The following is a 20,719-nucleotide window of genomic DNA, read 5'->3' as shown; positions in this document are numbered from 1 at the left end:
CTGCTGTCTAATGGGCATTCTTTGCTGTCCTATTGGTATATCTTCCTGGAATACAACCCTTCGGAACTCCTCTGTTCTTTCGGGCTGTTTGTGCATGCGATCTTCCCGGAAGATGACATCATTGCTGCGTACTACTTTTCTTTTCTCGAGATCCCATAATCTATACCCCATTTCACCTTCATCACCATATCCTAGGAAAATACATTTACAGGACTTGGCTCAAGTTTGCTGCGTTCTTCCTTGCGTATGTGCACAAATGCCTCGCAACCAAACACTTTCAAGTGTGCATACGAAGGTGGCTTGCCTGACCACGCTTCTTGGGGAACTTCTCCCTTCAAATACCTGTTTGGTGACACATTAATCAAGTGTATGGCTGTCATAATAGCCTCTGCCCAAAAACCATGGGTAAAGCAACATGTGACAACATTGTACGGACCTTGTCTTGAATTGACGTTTGAGTGTGTTTACCATAAATGCAATGATCACATTGTTCAAAATCAGCATACCTCAAAGATAGTAAATAACCCAAACGAGAGAGCACTTTCATTCTAGATTGACTCATGTGTCCCAATTGGCTATGCCACAAAGAAACACTTGGCTGCTCAGTTATGGTGACAACATGGTCACGTACGCTAGATACATGCAAAGGATACAGAGTATCACTTTTGGACCCCTTGGCAACAATGCGGAAGCCCTTACATATTTTCCATTTGCTATCCCCTAAGGTTGTGTGATAGCCTTCATCATCTAGTTGCCTCGTGCTTATCAAACTCTTCTTGAGGTACATCTCTCACATTATGTAAAACAAACACGGAGCCATGCTGAAATTCCAGTTTCACACTGCCAATGCCTACAATTTTACATGCATAGTTACCCCTCAGGTGGACAACACCACATACAACACCATTGTAGTCAGAGAACCACTCATGATGGGATGTGACGTGAAAAGATGCACCTGAATCAAGTATCCAAGTGTGAATATCATTCTCAGAATTTGCAATCAATGCATGTGCATCCAAAGAAGAAGCTAAAAGTACATCACCATCATTGTCATTATCATGAATGACTACATTAACCTCTTCTATTTTCACATTGCTCTTTTTGACATGTTGATTGTCCTTGTTTTCAGCCTTATTGGCTTCATTGTTTTTGGTTTTGCTAAAAGTACATCACCATCACTGTCATTATCGTGAGTGACTACATTAACCTCTTCTATTTTCACATTGCTCTTTTTGACATGCTGGTTGTCCTTGTTTTCAGCCTTGTTGGCTTCATTGTTTTTGTTTTTGCTCTTCTCTTTCTTTAGCTGAAAGCAATCCCTTTTGTAGTGTCCCTTTTTGCCACAATGATGGCACTCAACATTCTTTCCATGAGATTTGCTGCGTGCTCTGTTTTCAGAACTGCTCTTATGCTGAAATTTGCCTCTAGTGTGTAATGCATTTGAAGACTTATTTGTTGAGTTATTCTGCCTATTGAGTTCTTCCATTAGCAAAGAATTTTCCACATCAGAGTATAACAACTGAGCATTCGAATTACTCAAAGCTGTCTTGAAAGTATCCCAACTTTCAGGTAGAGTGCATAGCAAGAAGGTAGCTTTGATTTCTTCATCAATATGAAAATCCAAAGCAATCAATTGACTGAAAATTGAGTTAAACTCATTCAAATGTACAGACATGGCTGTACCCTCTTTCATGCGAAAGTCCATCGGTTTTTTCAGCCAATAAACCTTGCTGGCTACACTTTTTTGAGCATACAATTCTTCAAGCCTTTGCCACATTGCATATGCTGAATTCAGCTTCTCAATGTTGAACAGCAAGTTGTTTGACATTGAGAGTGCAATGGTAGAGTGACCAAGCTCGTCCAAGTCATCCCACTTGTCTTGTTCCATGTCTGCTGGTTTGATTCCCTTTGTTTTGATGGGCTTTACATGTTTCTTTTGCACCAAGACATTATAGCATTGTTTCTGCCAGATTGCAAAATTATGGGCACCTTGAAGCTTCTTAATGTGCAAAAGATTAGTTCTGTCATTGTTTCCAGCCATAATTTGCAGTCCCAAATTGACTAACTAGTCACCAAAGGCAAGCTCAAATATGACACCAGTGACCACAGTGTTCAAGAGTACCAACCAGCAATGAAAATCCCAAGATTGCAGAAATTTCAGATTTGCAAATGAATTTTCAGAATTAAAAAATGTCCTTTGCTGCACTCCTCAAGCAATTTCTGACACAATTAGAGACCAAGCCAACAGTAACATGTGAAATCCCCAAAATTTCACTGCAATTTCTACTTCAAAGGCATTCCCGAGCAAAAATTTGACAATTTGGGTCAAAAGCCCCAAATTTTTAGAGGATAATCTGTTCAATTTGCATCAATTCAAGTACCCAAGCGCATATACCAAGCAATTCGTGCACAAATTGATGAATTTCTGCAAAAGCCCCAAATTTTTGGGTTCGGTGTGCACAAATTTCACTGAAATTGAAGAAATTTCATTGAAATGTGGAAAGCCCCAAAATTTCATGGGCAATTATGCACTGATTTCGCAATTTTTGAGTTAGATTGTCCACTTCTGCATTAAAATCCCCAAATCCTAGAAAAGGCCCAATTTTCTTGGATAGAATTTGGCTTCGTGCCTTGGCGTGTGAATGCCCGATGAAGAAGAAAAGAAAAAGAAGGATATTTCTTAAAAAAAAAAAAAAACGTTGACCTCTGCCCATCTCGCGTGCCACATTTGTGGCAACTAGTCCTGGTCGCCAGCTGCCCGTCCCGTTTGGTTGCAGCCCGAACCGTCCCGTCTGGTCGTAGAACCTGTTGCCGTGCTTGCCCACTGACTGGGTTGCATGTTTCCTGGGCTTGGTTGCGTCATGCTGAGCTTGTAGTACGTGGTTTGCAGCCTGGTTGCCTGAGTTTGATCACGTGTCGCCTATAGCGCCTGCGACCTGCCAACAGATACCCGTCTAGTCCTCTAGTCCGCCTGCAACACCTATGACACCTGTGATACTGCCTGCTGGTCCCGACTGCCTCTTCTGCACCTGTCGAATACTAACAGCTGGTGCGTGAAGCTCTTGCTCACTTGTCACGCGGCTTGATGACCGTCACTGGCTTCAGGAAGCGTGCTTAGCTTGTGCGCTCTGATACCAGTTTGTTGTAAAGGCTGTACATGAGCTGAGTTGAGAGTGAAGGTGTAGAGAGTTGAGAGCAGTAGAGTGAGAGAGTGAGCATGACACTTGATGTTTTTTGGTACAAAGACTTGTGTACCACATTTTAGGTTTTGAATATATATAAAGTACAAAAGTGAAAGGATGCGTTCACATCCGAACATGGTAAAAGGCACGGTGAGCCTTATTCCCAACACTTCATAGGAGCATTCAAAAATCGAACAAATTGAGGATCCTTTGCCAATTTAGCAAAGAGTTTTGCTGTTCTCATTCGATTCTTAGATTGGTCATAAAATTGCTCTTCCTCTTGCTAGTCATTTGTCTCATTTGCCTTGAAGGCCCTACACCTTGACCAATAACAACATTTTCAGCTTGCTGTCCATCATGTTTGCCTTGTCCAAGGTTAGGCATTGCATTTCCTTCTGCCCCATGTGAATCTTTACACTAAGAGGCATCATCAGTGCTTGATTTCATCTCACTGTATGAAGACATCTTGTTGTAATTTCTCAGTTGAGTACAAAATTCAGCACTAGCACAAAGCTTTGGCTTGCAATTAGGTGCCTCGGGCCTACCAAATCAAAGGATTGAGTGGTATCTCGGCAATGGAACCATGAAACTAACCTTCCTTTTCAGAGAGAGCGGTAAAACTTGATCAAGCACCTAATTACAACAATTAATAAATGAACATAAATTGAAATGCACACATTACCATGATAATCTTGGACATTAGACACCCTGTTGGCCCCAAAACTAGCATCCCTTGTGGTATTTCTTTATCTTGAATTAGAGTGGTTTCGTACATTTAGTACGATACAATTCATATGTGAACTAGTGTAGTATAGAACGTACACAAAAATTTCAAGAATAAAATATGTTGTTTCATACGTTCATTTAAAATTACATGTAAAATTATATATATGTATATATAAAAATACATATAAAATATGTAGCTTTAAGGTAGAGCAATCATCACAAAGTTTTATGAATTAGAGACTAGTCTTTAGAAATAATTGCAAGCCCGTATAGGTCTAGGGAGTCAAAACTAGAGTCATGTATTGAGTGCTTCAAAAAGATACATCAATTGCAAATACTCATGAAAGGACTCAAAATGTGTAATGACAAATGGACTAAGTACAAAATGTCTAGACTCACGAGGACTCCTCATCATTAGACTCAGACACATCGGAAGGTGGAAAGGGCTCTCACTAGAAGAGGCCTCAGGTGGCTCACCAAAGTCGCCATCACTAACAACATTCCCATCATCATCATACTTAGGCTTTCTAATTGGAGCATGCTCTACAACAATTGCACGTGCAGTAGAGGAACTCCTAGAATCTTGCCTCACATAGGTTGTGATGGTTGGTATAAAGCCGAAAGCCGATCCCAGTGCTTGCAACTCGAGTAACAACTCAACAGCCCCTATGTATGTGTGAGATTGGACGGTCGATCTCCTCTAGCTCCATGTAGAGATCCTTGAAGATGGCCTCCTACTTCTCATTTCGCTTCTTGTTGACACTCTTCAAGGTAGCCCCACTTAACTTGATCCCATCAATATTCACTTAATTGAAATAAAACAATTTGCATATTTAGAATCCAACTCATTGTTTAGAATAAGTAATAAGTGGAATATAACTTGTAAGTTGTTACTTCTAACTTACCTGTCTAGCCGTGATCATCTCATGCATAGTTCGAAGCATATGCACGTTAGAGTGACAATAAATTAGTTGCTCTAATTGTCGTGTACTCAACCTGTTTCGGATCTCGGTGTGAATGAGAGAATATGTTGACTTGTTTCTCTTACATGCACTAGCTGAATAATCCTACAATAGGCAAAAAATTCAAATTGTTTTAAAATTTAAATTCAATGATCACACATGTCACAACAATTCAGCTTTATGTGACAACAACTAAGTGGGTACTTGCAACTTATTTGTGCAAGCACTCTTAAGGGTAATCTTTTGGAAAGTGGGTACTTGATATCCAAAAGATTCCCACAAAAAAAATAGCTTGACCAAAGAGATCCTCTTCCAGTGTAGAGTGTTGGCAAAAGCGGTTTCTCTTTGGTCACTATAATTGATTATTTTTTGTAAGAATGTTGCGTGTTAGTCTTCATCCAATGTCTTTGGGAGGTAGGTCTATTGGCTGCTAAGTCTTGATCCATGAAAAGGAGTGGAGCTTTGTAAGTAGGATGCAAGAGGGCAGCCAATCTGTGGATGGGTCTTCTCATCCACTTCCATCTTTTCTCCACTAAGTAAAGGATGCCATTACGCCTTGGTGTGGCATCCAATATGCCAATACTACATTTAAAAAAACATTTAATTTAGTCATTCGAATTTGAAAATTGAAACTCTCTTTAAACTTAATTAACTTATGCAAAAATAAGTGTAGTTACCTTGGGTCCTCTGCATCTAGTACTTTGTATGCCTTGATTCCCTCAATGGCCTCCCTCATGAAGTGCACAAGAAGCCCCAAGGTGGTGCCCTCCATGATAGTCATGCATAGAACCCTATATAAGGGATAATAGCAATGACTAGCGCTTGTACATCATTCCAAAATGCCTTTCTCAAGCAAAGCCTTTGAATGGCTTTTCCCTCCTCCACGCTTGAGAATGATTCTTCTTGTAGCCATGCCTTGAACTCCTTTGAGACCATAGCTTGTTGAATTTTGTTTTGCATGTCATATAGCTACTCTAAAAGCAACCACATGGCGGCAAAACAGGTATTGGAGGGCTTCTTTAACTCTACATCATTGTAGGTGTGGTAGATAGCCAAGACCTTTAGCTTCTTGGTGATGAAATCTACTATGAGACGAGGGTCCCCAACAATCTTCCTTACCCATTCCAATGACCCCATCTCTTCCATGAGGAGATCAATGCAATGGGTGGCACATGTAGTCCATACAATGGATGGGAACTCCGCTTCAAGCAAGCGGTCCATCCTACAACAATTGGAAGCATTATTAGTGAACACTTGCACCACATTGGTCACACCACAGTGAAAGAGAGGATAGGTTTCAGTTATGATAAAATCATGGATCATGGAGATCGAGATTTATGAATCATGATGGAGAATAAAGAGGTAGAGGTTTATGAAGAGGTAAAATGAACTATGATTTATGAATATTGAAACATAAAATGAGTAACGAATCATTGAATCATAAACCAAAAAAGGTTATCTCAATGATAGCTTGGTGAATATGTGAGTATATAAATGCGGCCATAGTTCTTTGTTCTCTTTGCCCGGCATCCACGGCCCGGAAGATTAAAGGTTACTCTTGTGAAGGCCTGGAGCAATGTAGATGGCTACCGTTGGACTTATAAGTTGTGGGAAGATGATGACTAGTAGCGTGACGAGATTCATCGTCCACTTGACCAAGCTGGGTGGTCAATGCTGCCCACATTCTATCATCCCTCAATCCGTAGCACATGAGATTATGTACTCTCCCCTCCCCCGTCAAAGTGACCATGTGTCATCGAGTATGGCAAAAGCTCAAGAGGAGATGGTTCCCCCCAACATGGAAGTGGATGCTTCCAAAACGCCTTCTTCTACACCTACTCCTACACATTCTCCTAGCCCATGCGCCTCATCGGCCTCAGGCTTCACCGCCACTATTGGAAGCAAAAGGCTGTGTAGGCAAGCCCCACTACAAGAAGCTACAAGTGGTGTTTTTTGTCCTTTGTCTTTCCTCAAAGAGAGGCAAAGTAATGCACAGATAGAGATTGCACACACTATCATTGAGTGCAATCCCCCAAAGAGGAGATGGTTCCCCCCAACATGGAAGTGGATGCTTCCAAAACGCCTTCTTCTACACCTACTCCTACACATTCTCCTAGCCCATGCGCCTCATCGGCCTCAGGCTTCACCGCCACTATTGGAAGCAAAAGGCTGTGTAGGCAAGCCCCACTACAAGAAGCTACAAGTGGTGTTTTTTGTCCTTTGTCTTTCCTCAAAGAGAGGCAAAGTAATGCACAGATAGAGATTGCACACACTATCATTGAGTGCAATCCCCCATTTCACTTGCTTCAAGTGGATAGGTGGAAGAGAATGGTCAAAGCCATTGCCATGTTGGGGGGAACCATCTCCTCTTGAGCTTTTGCCATGCTCGATGACACATGGTCACTTTGACGGGGGAGGGGAGAGTACATAATCTCATGTGCTACGGATTGAGCGATGATAGAATGTGGGCAGCATTGACCACCCAGCTTGGTCAAGTGGACGATGAATCTCGTCACGCTACTAGTCATCATCTTCCCACAAAACTTATAAGTCCAACAATAGCCATCTACATTGCTCGAGGTGTAGAAGAAGGCTTTTTGGAAGCATCCACTTCCATGTTGGGGGGAACCATCTCCTCTTGAGCTTTTGCCATGCTCGATGACACATGGTCACTTTGACGAGGGAGGGGAGAGTACATAATCTCATGTGCTATGGATTGAGGAATGATAGAATGTGGGCAGCATTGACCACCCAGCTTGGTCAAGTGGACGATGAATCTCGTCACGCTACTAGTCATCATCTTCCCACAAAACTTATAAGTCCAACGATAGTCATCTACATTGCTCAAGGCCTTCACAAGGGCTGAGGTGAGGGAGAGGAGAGGAGATGAGAAGTTAGAACTTAGAAAGAATCCATCAGCCAACGTCATGTGCAACGGCCATAAAAAATGGGTAAAAATTTGAATCCTGTGCTGTATGGACTCTACAACTGTCAGATCCACTAGGTGTAACTAGCCTTCCTCCTTGGATAGGGTGGTAAATAACCTGATTAAGCACTATTTACAGTAATGAACAAATTCACAAAACTGAAATGTACACTTTACCATATAATCTTAGACATTGGACACCTTGTTGGTCCCAAAACCGGTGCCCCTTTTGGTATTTATTTAACTTAATTGAAGAAGAAGTTGATATACAATGGGATTCTCCCAATCCCTTTCGGTATTCCACCTCCCTTGCTGTCCAAAATGACCAGTAAGTCTTCAATCTGATTTGCCCCTTGATTGGGGCAATCAATTGGCCTTCACTTGTTTTCATGGGGATGGAAAATACCCCAAATTCATTGATTTTCTGGTCCCTCCACTTGAATAGGCTAAAAACAACTTCAACCCTATTGAATCTAAGTCTTGGAGCTTCCAATTTTTGGCACGCTTCTTGAGGCTGCTGCTTAATCCTAATTTTTGTTTTGCAGATTAGGGTTTACAGCAAAGATATCTGAAATTTCTCAGCCTCTGGAGATCTCAATGTTGTAATCTTCGGAGAAAAGCTGTATAAAGGTTGGGAGATGAGAGAGAATGCTGAGGAGAGAGAAAATTCAGACTTTCTTTGCAAAGAACTGAAGAAAATCAGTCATTCACTATTGCTTCCTTGTCTCTCAATAGCTTGTAGATGCAAAGAATTGAAGAAAATCAGTTATTTACTGCTACTACCGTGTCTCAACAACATGTAGATGCTGTCACCTGTTGTTGTTTGGTCTTCTCCTACCCTTGGCTGCCTTACAAGATCCCTCAATGGCTGCAAATGAGACCAGCAGCATCTCCTCTCTCTCTTTTGCAGGCTGAATACAGTAAAATGCCTCTCTCCAGCCTCTAAAGACGTTTTTCAGACTTGCATGGGCATTTTTGACAAGTGGCAGTCTTTCCAAATGGCTTTTTCAGCATTATCCATTATGAAATATCAATTTTCAGTAATCCAATAATTATTTCGGTGCCTTGAAAAATAATTTGACTAGCCAATAATTAAATTGGCTAGGCAACTTCCATTCCCGAGTATCTCTGCGTCATCTTTGACCATTGGATTGGCATTAAGTACTATTAAACGCCACTTCTCTAGTGTCACCAACTGATACTTATGGCCAAATGAATGACCTAGGCCAACAACTGGTAGTGGATACCACCAAGTACTTATGCAGCATAACTTATAACAACTTTTGCCTTTGACATCTCGTGATTTTCTCGGGTCCTGGGCTCGTAAATTTACTCTTACCCCAGTTACACCTCACATGTGCAACATTTACTTAATTATGTGATTAAAAATTAATGTTAAGTGAGGTTTCAAAAATACATGTTCTCATGACAGCCCTTTCCCTTAAAATCTTTGCAATCGTCCTCGATTGCACTGCCAAATGCATCAAAAGAAAAATAGTGGATTGGAATTTTCACAAGATATCATAGCTAACACAACATTGCATACTATTGCTCAACCATTGTATATGCCCAACACATGCTGAAAATTACCAGCCAATCATAACATAACATAAGACTCACAAAGAATCTCAAAAACATTGCTAGATTATCATGTGACATGTTCATTTCTCATGAGTCCAACTCATGGCAAAACCAAACCATAGCATAGCATAACCAACCATAAACCATGGCTAAAACATCAATGGCAACATAACATATGGAATCAAATGTAAACCATTGAAAACTGACATAATTTGATCATAAACTAATCAATTGTTGATCTGAGAACTAATCACAAACTGTTGCAAATGTGACCCCAAACTGATCACAAACTCATTGCAAAAACTGACCAGCAATCAATGCAAAAACTGACGCAAAATTGATCCCAAAAGTGACCATATATGGCTCACAAGCTGATAAAAAATTGAGCTGAAACTAATCAGAATTTTTGTCTCAAAATTGAGGCAAAATTCATGCCAATTTGATCATAAGTTGATGCAAAAGTATAGTTTTAGTGTTTGGGTGAACCTCATACTCATCTGTATACATCTCACAGTGCCTAGTACACTAAGTAGTGACCTCATGGCAAACATACTGTCAGCAGAGTACCTTGGATGCATGCTGAATACATATGAGAGTTGCCTATACCTGAAGGAGTGGAAGTGCTACCTTCCCCTTGAGCATCACGCAATACTTCGGACCCTTGATTTGCTTAACCTAACGGAGGCACTAAAGTCGGCTCTAACTGAAAGGCATCTAGGTAAAGTTGCAACAATTGAGGATGGTCTACCAAGTCATCCTTCTCCATCAATTTGTGAATAATTTTGAAATTTCACCAAGTATCTCCTAGAAACTTTATCTTTGACTTTTTTTCCTTATGTGCCAAAATCTGCTCGGGTACCGAAATCTCATCCAGCTCCTCAACCTTAGGTTAAATTTCAGCAAACATATCCTCTGGTACATCACCATGAAAAGGCCTTAACAAACTAACATGAAAGGCATTGTGTATCTGCCAATGTGGAGGTAATTTCAACCGATATGCCACATCACTGATCTTCTCCAACACCTGGAAGGGCCCATAGTAACTCATACTCAACTTCGGATACAATCTTTCTCTTCCTTTCATCTATTCAGCCTTGTCTTTTCAAAACGCAGCAATACATAATCAGCCTTTGCAAATTGCAAAGCACATCTGTGGTGATCAACTACCCTCTTTTACTTCTCTTGTGATCTCTGAAGTGCATATTTTATGTTTGCATAGGCTGCATCCAAGTTTTTTCACATAATGATCAGCTTCAAAGATCTTATCCTTAGTTTGTCGAATAGGTGGTACCTTCTTGCCACCCTCAACCACCTTAAATGGAGCTTTGCCCGTAGAACTATGCATTGCGTTGTTGTAAGCAAACTCAACCAAGGGCAAATACTGCTCCCACCGTGTCTTGTGGTCTGAAACATAGCACCTCAAAAGATCTAACATTGTGGAATTTGCTTCCTCAAACTGACCATCTATTTGCGGATGGAAGGATGATGAGAATTTCAGCGTGGTGTCCATATTCTCAAACAAGCCCTCCCAAAATAAACTAGTCATCTGGGGGTCTCGATCACTAATGATTGACTCTGGCATACCATGATACTTAAAGATGTGCTGCAAAAACAATCGTGCCATATGATCAGCCTTTATATTCTTCCTCACCGGAATGAAATGGGCTTGTTTGCTAAACCTGCAAATGATAGTCCAAATCCCATCATTCCCTGTAGGTGTCTTAGGAAGCTCAAAATAAAGTCCATTGCAATGCTTTGCCAAGGCCTATTTGCAATAGGCAAGGGCTGCAACAAATCCGGCATCTTTTGGCTATCATGCTTTACCGTCTAGCATACGATGCATGTTTTAACAAATTATTCTACATCATGCCTCAAAGTTGGCCAATAAAAGAAATGCTCCACTGCCTTGATCGTGGCATCAACTCTGTGTCTTGTATACGGAGGAGCATGACTTTCAATGATAACTCTAGGCCTTAACTGATTTGTGACACACAATCGTCCATGCATGATCAGAAATCCATGTCTTAGCACAAAATGTTCATGCCTTTGGCCATTGCAAAGCTGATCATAAACATTAGCGAAGTCTGAATCAACAACATATTGCTCTTTCATGGCATCCAACTCAGTGTGATAAACCATGTTGACGGCTGAAATTTGTGGCTTACGTGACAGTGCTGATCATAAACATTAGCAAAGTATGAATCAACAACATATTGCTCTTTCATGGCATCCAACTCAATGTGATAAACCATGTTGACGGCTGAAATTTGTGGCTTACGCGACAATGTATTTGCCCAACATTCTTTTTACCATCAATATGTACAATTTGAAAATGAAACATAGAGAGAAAATTTGCCCATCTCATATGCTTCTTTGACAACTTTGTCAGCGTCAGAAAGTACCTCAAAGTTTGATGGTCTGTCTGCACTGTAAAATCAGCCGCCAACAAATAATGTTTCCACGTAGACAGTGCATAAATTACAAACAAGAGCTCTTTCTCATAGACTTGCAAATTCTTTTTTGCATTGTGGAGAATTCGGCTCTCATAAGCCACAACTCGGCCGTCCTGCATAAGAATAGCCACAGTGCTGTTACCACATGCATCACATTGAACTATGAATGACTTCCTTAGACCGGGCAATACAAGTGCAGGATTTGAAGTCATATTTTCCTTCAACTTTTCAAATCCTGAAATTTCCACTGCTCTCCATCTAAATAGCACATTCTAAGTGGTTGCCTTTCAAATCTTGGAGGATTCGGTGAAGTTCCCCTCTGAATAGGCTGCATCAAAGTGCTGAATGAAAGTCAAAGCTTTCAACCTAACTTGTACACCACTAATGGACTCAAACTTCACTGCTTTTCCACCCTCATCATAGTCTTTTGCTGCCCCTTTGGGTGTCAAGTTGTCATACACTAGTTGCTGCAAAAAGGGTGCATTTGCTGAATTTACATCAAAACCAATGCCAAACGGAGCATTTGCATGATCAACATTCATTCCTTTAGTCCCATAAGCATTTAGGGGTGTAAATGCAGTATCAAACATACTACTTTGTGCCCTAGGCATCAAGCCAATGCTGCCATACATAGGGTTTTGCATATTTCCAGCCATACCCGAATACATTGGGCCTTGCACACCATGCATTGGTTGCTGTATACCATAGGGATTTGTGCCATACATTCTCGTATGCGGTCCTTGTCCAACCATAGCATGAAAAAGCGTGCTTTCACCAAAATATCTTGGCTGCCCCATCATAGCATACATGCCCCGGCTGTCCAAAATCCATTGGATTGGCACTTCCGTGATGGCCTTGCATTTGCATTCCTTGCCCCGTAGGTACCAATTGTTTTATTTCATTAGAATCTTTGGGAGCTTCAAATGAAGGGTTTGGCATTATCTTCGGTGCATCTTGCTGTTCCAAAGGTATAGAAGACGTCTTCTTCTTCTTGACTTTGCTGTCCTTCTGTGGAGCATTCAAAAAGCAGGTAAATTCAGGATTCTTTGCCAATTCAGCAAAGAGATTTGCTGTTGTTCTCATCTAATTCTTGAACTGGTAATCAAATTCCTCTTCACTTTGCTGGTTATCAGCCTCCTTATGCCCTGAAGGCCATGCGTCTTGCCCAACAACAACATTTTCAGCTTACTGTCCATGGTCTAAGTCTTGTCCAAGGTCAGGTATTGCATTTTCTTCATTCCCATGTGAATGTTCATACTGAGAGGCATCATCATTGTTTGAGTCTATCTCACTATATGAAGACATTGTAGCAATTTCTTAGTTGATACTCGACAATGGAACCATGTAACCAGTCTTCCTCCTCGGATAGGGTGGTAAATAACTTGATTAAGCACTATTTACAGCAATTAACAAATTCATAAAATTGAAATGCACACTTTACCATATAATCTTGGACATTGGACACCTTGTTGGCCCCAAAACTAGCGCCCCTTTCGGTATTTATTTAACTTAATTGAAGAAGAAGATGATGTAGAATGGGATTCTCCCAATCTCTTTCAGTGTTCCAACTTTCCTTACTGTCCAAAATGACCAGTAAGTCTTCAATCTTATTTGCCCCTTGATTCGGGCAATCAATTGGCCTTCACCCGCTTTGATGGGGATGGAAAATGCCCCAAATTCAACGATTTGCTGGTTCCTGCGCTTCAATAGGCTAAAAACAACTTCAGCCTTGTTGAATCCAAGTCTTGGAGCTTTCAATTTTTGGCACGCTTCTTGAGGCTATTGCTTAGCTCTAATTTTTGTTTTGTAGATTAGGATTTATAGCAGAGAAATCTGAAATTCATAGCCTCTAGTGATCTCAATATTGTAATATTCGGAGCAAGGCCGGGAGATGAGAGAGAAAGCTTAGGAGAGAGAAAATTCAGACTTTCTTCACGAAGAATTGAAGAAAATGAGTCATTTATTGCTGATGTCTTGTCTCAACAGCTTGTAGATGCAAAGAACAAAAGAAAATCATTCATTTACTGTTGCCACCGTATCTCAACAGTCTATAGATATTGTCACTTGCTGTTGATTGGTCTTCTCCTGCCCTTGACTGCCTCAGAAGGTTCCCCAATGGCTGCAAATCAGACCAATAGCATCTCCTCCCTCTCTCTTGTAGGATGAATACACTAAAATGCCTCTCTCCAGCCTCTGAAGACGTTTTTCAGACTTGCATGGGCATTTTTGACAAGTGCCGTCTTCCCAAATGGTTTTTCCAGCATTATCCATAATTAAATATTAATTTTCAATCTTTAAATACTGAAAATTAATTTGATTGGCCAATAATTAAATTGGCTAGGCAACTTCCATTCCCGAGTATCTTTGCGCCATCTTTGACCATCAGATTGGCGTCAAGTACTATTAAACGCCATTTCTCTAGTGTCACCAACAACTGACACTTATGGCCAAATGAATGACCTAGGCTAACAACTGGTACTAGATACCATGAAGTACCTATGTGACATAACTTATAGCAACTTTTGCCTTTGACATCCCATGATTTCCTCGGGTCCTGGGCTCGTAAATTTACTCTAACCTCAACTACACCTCACATGTGCAACATTTACTTAACCATGTGATTAAAAATTAATCCACAAGTTAAGTGAGGTTTCAAAAATACATGTCCTCATGACACCTAGTGCTTGCAAGAACGCACGCATCACTGTACGGAACCGTATGGAACATTCCGTACGGTACGGTACTGTATAGAATGTTCCGTGCATGCACAGAATGCAACCTCGTCTTGCATTGCTAATGGATGGAGTACAACATGGGATTTCACAATCTCCTCTATTGATCCAAAAGCCCCTTGCTATACAACCGATCCGTAAGTCTTTTGGGCCAATTGCCCCTTGATCTTCATCCAAGACTTGTACAAAATGTGTCCACAAGCTGGCCAAATGATGCCTCAAATCACAAGGATGGGTTGGCATGTGAAACCCCTCATAATTCCTTGAATTTCAAGTGCTGATTTTAGTGTATGATGCCTCTGATTGATGGCACGGGTCCCAAGGTGGCTACTAAACCTTGTTGAAAATTATAGGGTTTACAGCAGAAATTCCTTTGCCATCCACCAAATTTGACTTAGATCTAGTGAGAATGGTTGAGCACAAGTTGGAGAAAGATGAGAGAATGCTGAGATGATAGAGAAATCTGAGATTCTTTGCAAGAAAACCCTCCAATCTTCTTGTTGCCTGCTCTATCCTGCATTATATGCAGTCGCATGCTGCCAGACACCTTCAAAGTGCTGTCGCTAGCGTTCAATTGTAGTCACCTGCCCCTGGGAGTCACTAAACTACTGTTGTTTGATTCCCCAAAGTCCTTGGCTGTTGCTGTCTACAGCAAATTGTATCCAAAGATGGAAGTCGGATGGATCCAAAAAATATCAAGGCTATTGTAGAATGGCCAAAATTGACTAGTATTCATGAAGTTTAAAGTTTCTTGGGATAATGCTTTTATTACAGGAGATTCATTAAATGGTTTGCAGTGGTTGCTGGAACATTGCACGATTTGACCAAGAAAACAGTGGCATTGTCACAACTTTATAGAAACAGAATTTGTATCCTTTTTCATTAATTTGACTATATAATGATTTATTAAATTTGTTTCCTTTGCACTAATTAGATATAAAGAAAAGTGCATTGGAGCTGGCCACTGATGAGTGGTCACAAGTTATGGTGGACCCATGCGGTGGGTTAGAGAAAAGATAGTTCACACTTCCACCTATATGGCCGATTGGGCGCCTGTGACCAGAACTCACGTATATCAGGGTTAGACTCGCACATAGAAAGGATTGATGCCTTGAAGTGTGGGCTAGATCCGCCAGAACAGACAGTTACAATCAACAAGATGGCATGATCATGAAATGCTTGTACAATGTGCATGTGTGGGCTGAAAGCTTGAAATGCACATTTCTTTGCATAGGAAAGTCATATGAAGATTCTGATACCGTTTTTGCAATGTACACGGAAAAAGCTTTCATATGACACACCCATATTGGGGGGTCCCTAAATTTTAGGAGGTCTCTAAATTTTAGGAGCCTCGAATTAGCCTAAAAATGCTAGTCCTAAAAAATAGGGATAACATTCTAAAAATAGTAAATTCTGTACCCTGACTGTGCTTACTAAATTTGATTGTTTCTATTCTTGACAGTATTCAGCCCAAAAAGGAAGGCCATAGAGAAGAGACAAGTGTCAAGACACTTGTCACACAAGTTTCCAAGTGTCCCACCACTTGTCACATCTCATGACATGTGGTTGGACACTTGTCTTGTGCTACTCCACTTTCCCCTTTTGTACTAGCTCTTCCCTCTCCTATAAATAAGAGCTCGTTTTTCTTCATTCAGCATCATTTTTCTTTGCTGTAAACTCATGTACAACACCCACAGATAGCCAGAAACTGGCCCCATCCATCCCCATCATCATCCCCCACTTCTCCATTATCAAATTCCTCCATATTCCCTCTTCTATCACTGCTATTTTACAGGACAGCAAGCCTGTAAATTCATTACAGCACCTCCTTCTCAAGCTATTTCTTCCATTTTAGCAACAAGAAGCAAGCCCTATCCATGTATTGCTGATCAACGATGAAGAAAGGCTGATTTCCCCTCTTTCTTCTCTCATACTGTAAAGAAATCAGTTCTTATCATTGCATAATAGATAATGCATGTGTGTTTGTACATCTTTGCATGATCTTGTGAAAGTGAGAATTACTTCTCCTCACTCTCAGGTTGATTGTAAGTGAGCTCTTCCCTAAGAGACTTGGGTTGAGCAGAAATACATTTCCTTCGGGGGGGGGGGGGTTGTCCATCGTCAACCCTCAATCTTGTCTCCATTACTTTTACATTTTTATGGTTGTAATTTTGTGAGTAATTTTCATTTTCAGCTTTAAGTGTTTATCCTCTTTTATATTAAATCTCGAAAACAAGCGAATATCATTATTGTTAAGCATACTACGTTGTTCGGGGCGTTTATAGTGGTATCAGAGCTTTGGCTCGGTTCTCACCCCAACACTGGTAGTGCTTACAATTATAAGTTTGTTTGTTTTTAGCCCTTGCATTGAGTGCTTGAGCATATTTTTAGAGTCTCAATGGATTAGTCGAGTTCTATCCTTCAAGCCATTCAAAGTCTTAGAGAGGAGAATCAGCAAATTCGTGAGCAACTTCTCAAACTAGAAAAAGTTGAGAATCCCAAAGAATTCAAGGAAAGAAGCCCATCTGCTTCAAGGAGACAAAGCCATACCAATGAAAGGAGCCAATCAAGAAGTCCAAAGAGGCAGTCCCATTCTACTTCAAGACAAAGAAAGAGATCGTGTCGAAGCTCATCCTCTTCTTTAAAGTCATCTGGCGCCTACTCTGATGGACCCTCTTCTAGTGACGAAGAGTCACACCCTTCTCGTGGAAGACCTCATCATCGTCAAAGGCGTTGACATTCTTCACCCTCGTCTCCATCTTCATCCCCATCAAGCACTTCATCATCTTCAACCTCAAGATCCGGGCATGGACGAAGGCATAAGAAGAAGAAGAAGACTAAGTCACTATCTCAACTTGAAAAGAAGATCAAGTTCAGTATGTATGATGGTTCCCGAAATCCTGATCTTCTTTTGAAGTTTATTCGTCAATTTCAAATTTTGTATGGTCGTGACAAGTATAAAGAAAAAGAAAAGATTAAGTTTGCAGCTTTACATTTGATCGACTTAGCCCATACTTGGTGGACGGGGTTGGAATATAATCATGGTGCCCCAAAATCATGGCGGTCCTTTGTTCGCATGATACAAAGCCAATTTCTTCTTGTTCATTTCAAAAGAGATGTAAAAATGGAATGGGATCGGCTTTGGCAAAGGAAAAATGAGTCACTTGGTGACTATACCAAGAGATTTTGGGAGCTACTTTGGAAGGTCCAACATTTAAAAAAGATCCACAGTTCAAAAAAGCTTAGGAAGTTTCAAGGAGGTTTGCATTTTAAACTTCGTACTGCTCTTAGTCATTATCATTGTTCTAGTCTCAGGGAACTCATTGACCATGCTGAGACATGGGAAATGGAGCACAATGGCAACAAATCATTCCAAAAGAATGATAAGAAGAGAGTAGCTGATGATGAGGAGTATTCAGCCCCAAATGAAGGACAAAAACAGCGGCAAAAGTAGCCATCAGATCAAAAGAAGATGAAGCCCTATGCACCTCCTAATGCTCCTCAATTTCGCTCCAATCTATACCCACAAGCAAAGCAACTTTCCGAAGAAGAAAACCAGCGCTTCATGAAAGAAGGGAAGTGCTTTAAATGTGGACAAACAGGCCATATAGCGAAGCAATGTCCAAACAAAGGACAAAGCAAGGTTTCTGACAACAAGCCTAAGTCGCCAGTGAAAATCAATGTTATTAGTGATGTAGTTGCAAACACAACTCACACTCCAGAGATGCGCAAATTATTAAAAGCTTGGGGACAGTTGCAAGGTAAGCAAGCACTATTCTTGATAGATCTTGGGGCGAATGAAAATGTCATTTCCTTGCAATTAGCTAAAGAGCTTGGATTAAAGAATGAAGAGATGGACACTCGGCAGAAGTTCGCCAAGCTTTAAATGCCGATGAAGGTGACACAGTGAAGACTGTGACACCCTACATTGGCAAGCTCAAGTTTCAAATTCAAGGCTACAGTGACGAAGATACCTTCTGTATCAGAGACCTTGATGGTTGCGATGTGGTTCTTGGCATGCCCTGGAATCATAGAGTAGATTCAACCATCTTCTCTCAGAAAAACAAGGTAGAACTCACCAACAAAGGCAAGTTGTACAAGATCCAAGCTGGAGTTTCTGGAGACACCATACCTATGGTAAGCCATATGCAAGTCTCTAGAGCAATTAAGGATTGTGTTCAATGTTGTTTGCTTTATGTCACTGATGTAAAAGATAATATGAATGCTGAAAATCAAGAGCGACTTCAGCTCTTGGAAAAGTATAAAGATTGTTTTTCGGAAGATCTTCCTTATCAGCTTCCCCTAGAAAGGCCAAAAGACCATCATATTGATATTATTCCGGGCAGTTCTCCTCCTGATATAGCACCATACCGTGTGAGCCGTCCTCAACAAGAAGAAATCAGAAAGCAAGTCGAAGACCTACTCAACCGTGGGCTAATTAGGTCAAGTAGCTCACCATTTTGTTCACCGGTTCTTCTTGTTCAAAAGAAAGATGGCACATTCAGGATGTGCATTGATTGTCAAGCTCTCAACAAAATCACTGTGAAGAATCGGTTTCCTATTCCCAGAATTGACGACATTTTGGATCGTATAGGAGGCTCAAAGGTTTTCAGCCGCATTGATCTAAAGAGTGGTTATCATCAAATTAGGGTAATACCACAAGATGTACACAAAACTACTTTCCGCACTTCATACGGTCTTTATGAATTCTTGGTGGTTCCTTTCGGATTAACCAATGCACCAGCCACCTTTAATCGAATGATGGAGCGCATCTTTAGAGAGCATCGACAATATGTCGATGATATTTTTGTCTTTAGCAAGAATGAAGAGGAGCATCATCAGCACTTGGAGACTGTTCTACAATTACTTCAACAAAATCAACTCTTGGTAAATGGTAAAAAGAGTGAAATTTTCATGCATAAAATAAATTACCTTGGACATGTCATCTCTTCTGAAGGGATTCAGATGGATCCTGAAAAGATCAGGATAATCCAAGAATGGCCTCATCTTCATGAAGTACATGAGGTGCGATCGTTTCTTGGCTTATGCTCTTATTACGGCTGCTTCATCAAGCATTTTGCACATATGGCTTCTCCACTTCATGACCTTACAAAGAAGAAGACCTCTTTCCAGTGGAAGGAAAAAGAGAAGGCAACCTTCACAAGGCTAAAAACAGCTCTTACTTCTGGACCTGTTCTTATCATTTCAGATTTGGTAAAACCATTTGTGGTGGAAGCAAATGCTTGCGGTGATTGTATTGGTGCAATGCTAAATCAAGAAGACCATGATGTAGCCTTTGAAAGCCACCGTCTAAATGATGTGGAGAAAAGGTATGACATTTATGAAAAGGAGCTCTTAGCAGTGGTTCATGCTTTGAAGATATGGAAACATTATCTTTTAGGCAATGAATTCCTTATTAAAACTGATCATCAGAGCTTGAAGTATTTCAAGACCTAAAAGCATTTGCAGGAGAAACATGCAAGATGGGAAAATTTCTTGTCTATGTTTCATTTTCAAATTATGTACACTCCAGGGAAACAAAATGTAGTTGCTGATGCACTTTCTAGAGTGTCTCGCATTGCAACTATTATAGTGGCTCATCATGAAGATTTTCAAACGATGAAGAATACTTATGATGAAGATACTGATTTTGCAGCAATTTGGTCAAATTTACAACAAGGAGGTTCTCATCCAGATTATTCTATCAAAGACGGTTACCTTCTCATGAACAATCGCCTTTGTGTCACTCTTCTTGTTCGACAAAAGGTGCTTAAAGAACGTCATGAATCCCCTTATGCAGGGCATAGAGGGAGGGGAGCCACTCTAAGTGCAATTGAGCGCTACTTTTATTGGCCAACATTACGAAGAGATACACATAACTTCATTGAGGCTTGTCTAGTATGCCAAAAATCCAAGTATGATAGGCAGAAGACTCTAGGATTGTTGCAACCTCTTTCAGTGCCCAAAGATCCATGGGAATCTATCACAATGGATTTCATCTCAGGTATTCCAAGAACACCTCAAGGTCATGATATGATTTGGGTCATAATTGATCGATTCAGCAAGCAATCACATTTTATTCCATGTCATAAAACATTGAAATCTGCACAAGCTGCAAGACTTTTCATTCAACATATCTTCAGATTACATGGTATGC

General features: G+C 40.7%; 1 protein-coding gene and 1 pseudogene across 4 annotated transcripts in view; one reads left to right on the top strand and one right to left on the bottom strand.

The window, feature by feature from the left end:
* LOC148037217 (DHBP synthase RibB-like alpha/beta domain-containing protein) overlaps positions 1–20,719 on the top strand; it is a 74,814-nt gene that overhangs the window by 17,694 nt on the left and 36,401 nt on the right. The gene's annotated exons all lie outside the window — the stretch shown is intronic.
* LOC148037218 (uncharacterized) lies at positions 5,544–6,091 on the bottom strand (annotated as a pseudogene).

The sequence above is a fragment of the Lygodium microphyllum genome, chromosome 4 (assembly GCF_053477565.2).
Source record: "Lygodium microphyllum isolate KBCC chromosome 4, Lygodium_microphyllum_v1.1.10, whole genome shotgun sequence".
NCBI classification, from domain to species: Eukaryota; Viridiplantae; Streptophyta; class Polypodiopsida; order Schizaeales; family Lygodiaceae; genus Lygodium; species Lygodium microphyllum.
This window is presented reverse-complemented; position numbering and strand designations above follow the sequence as displayed.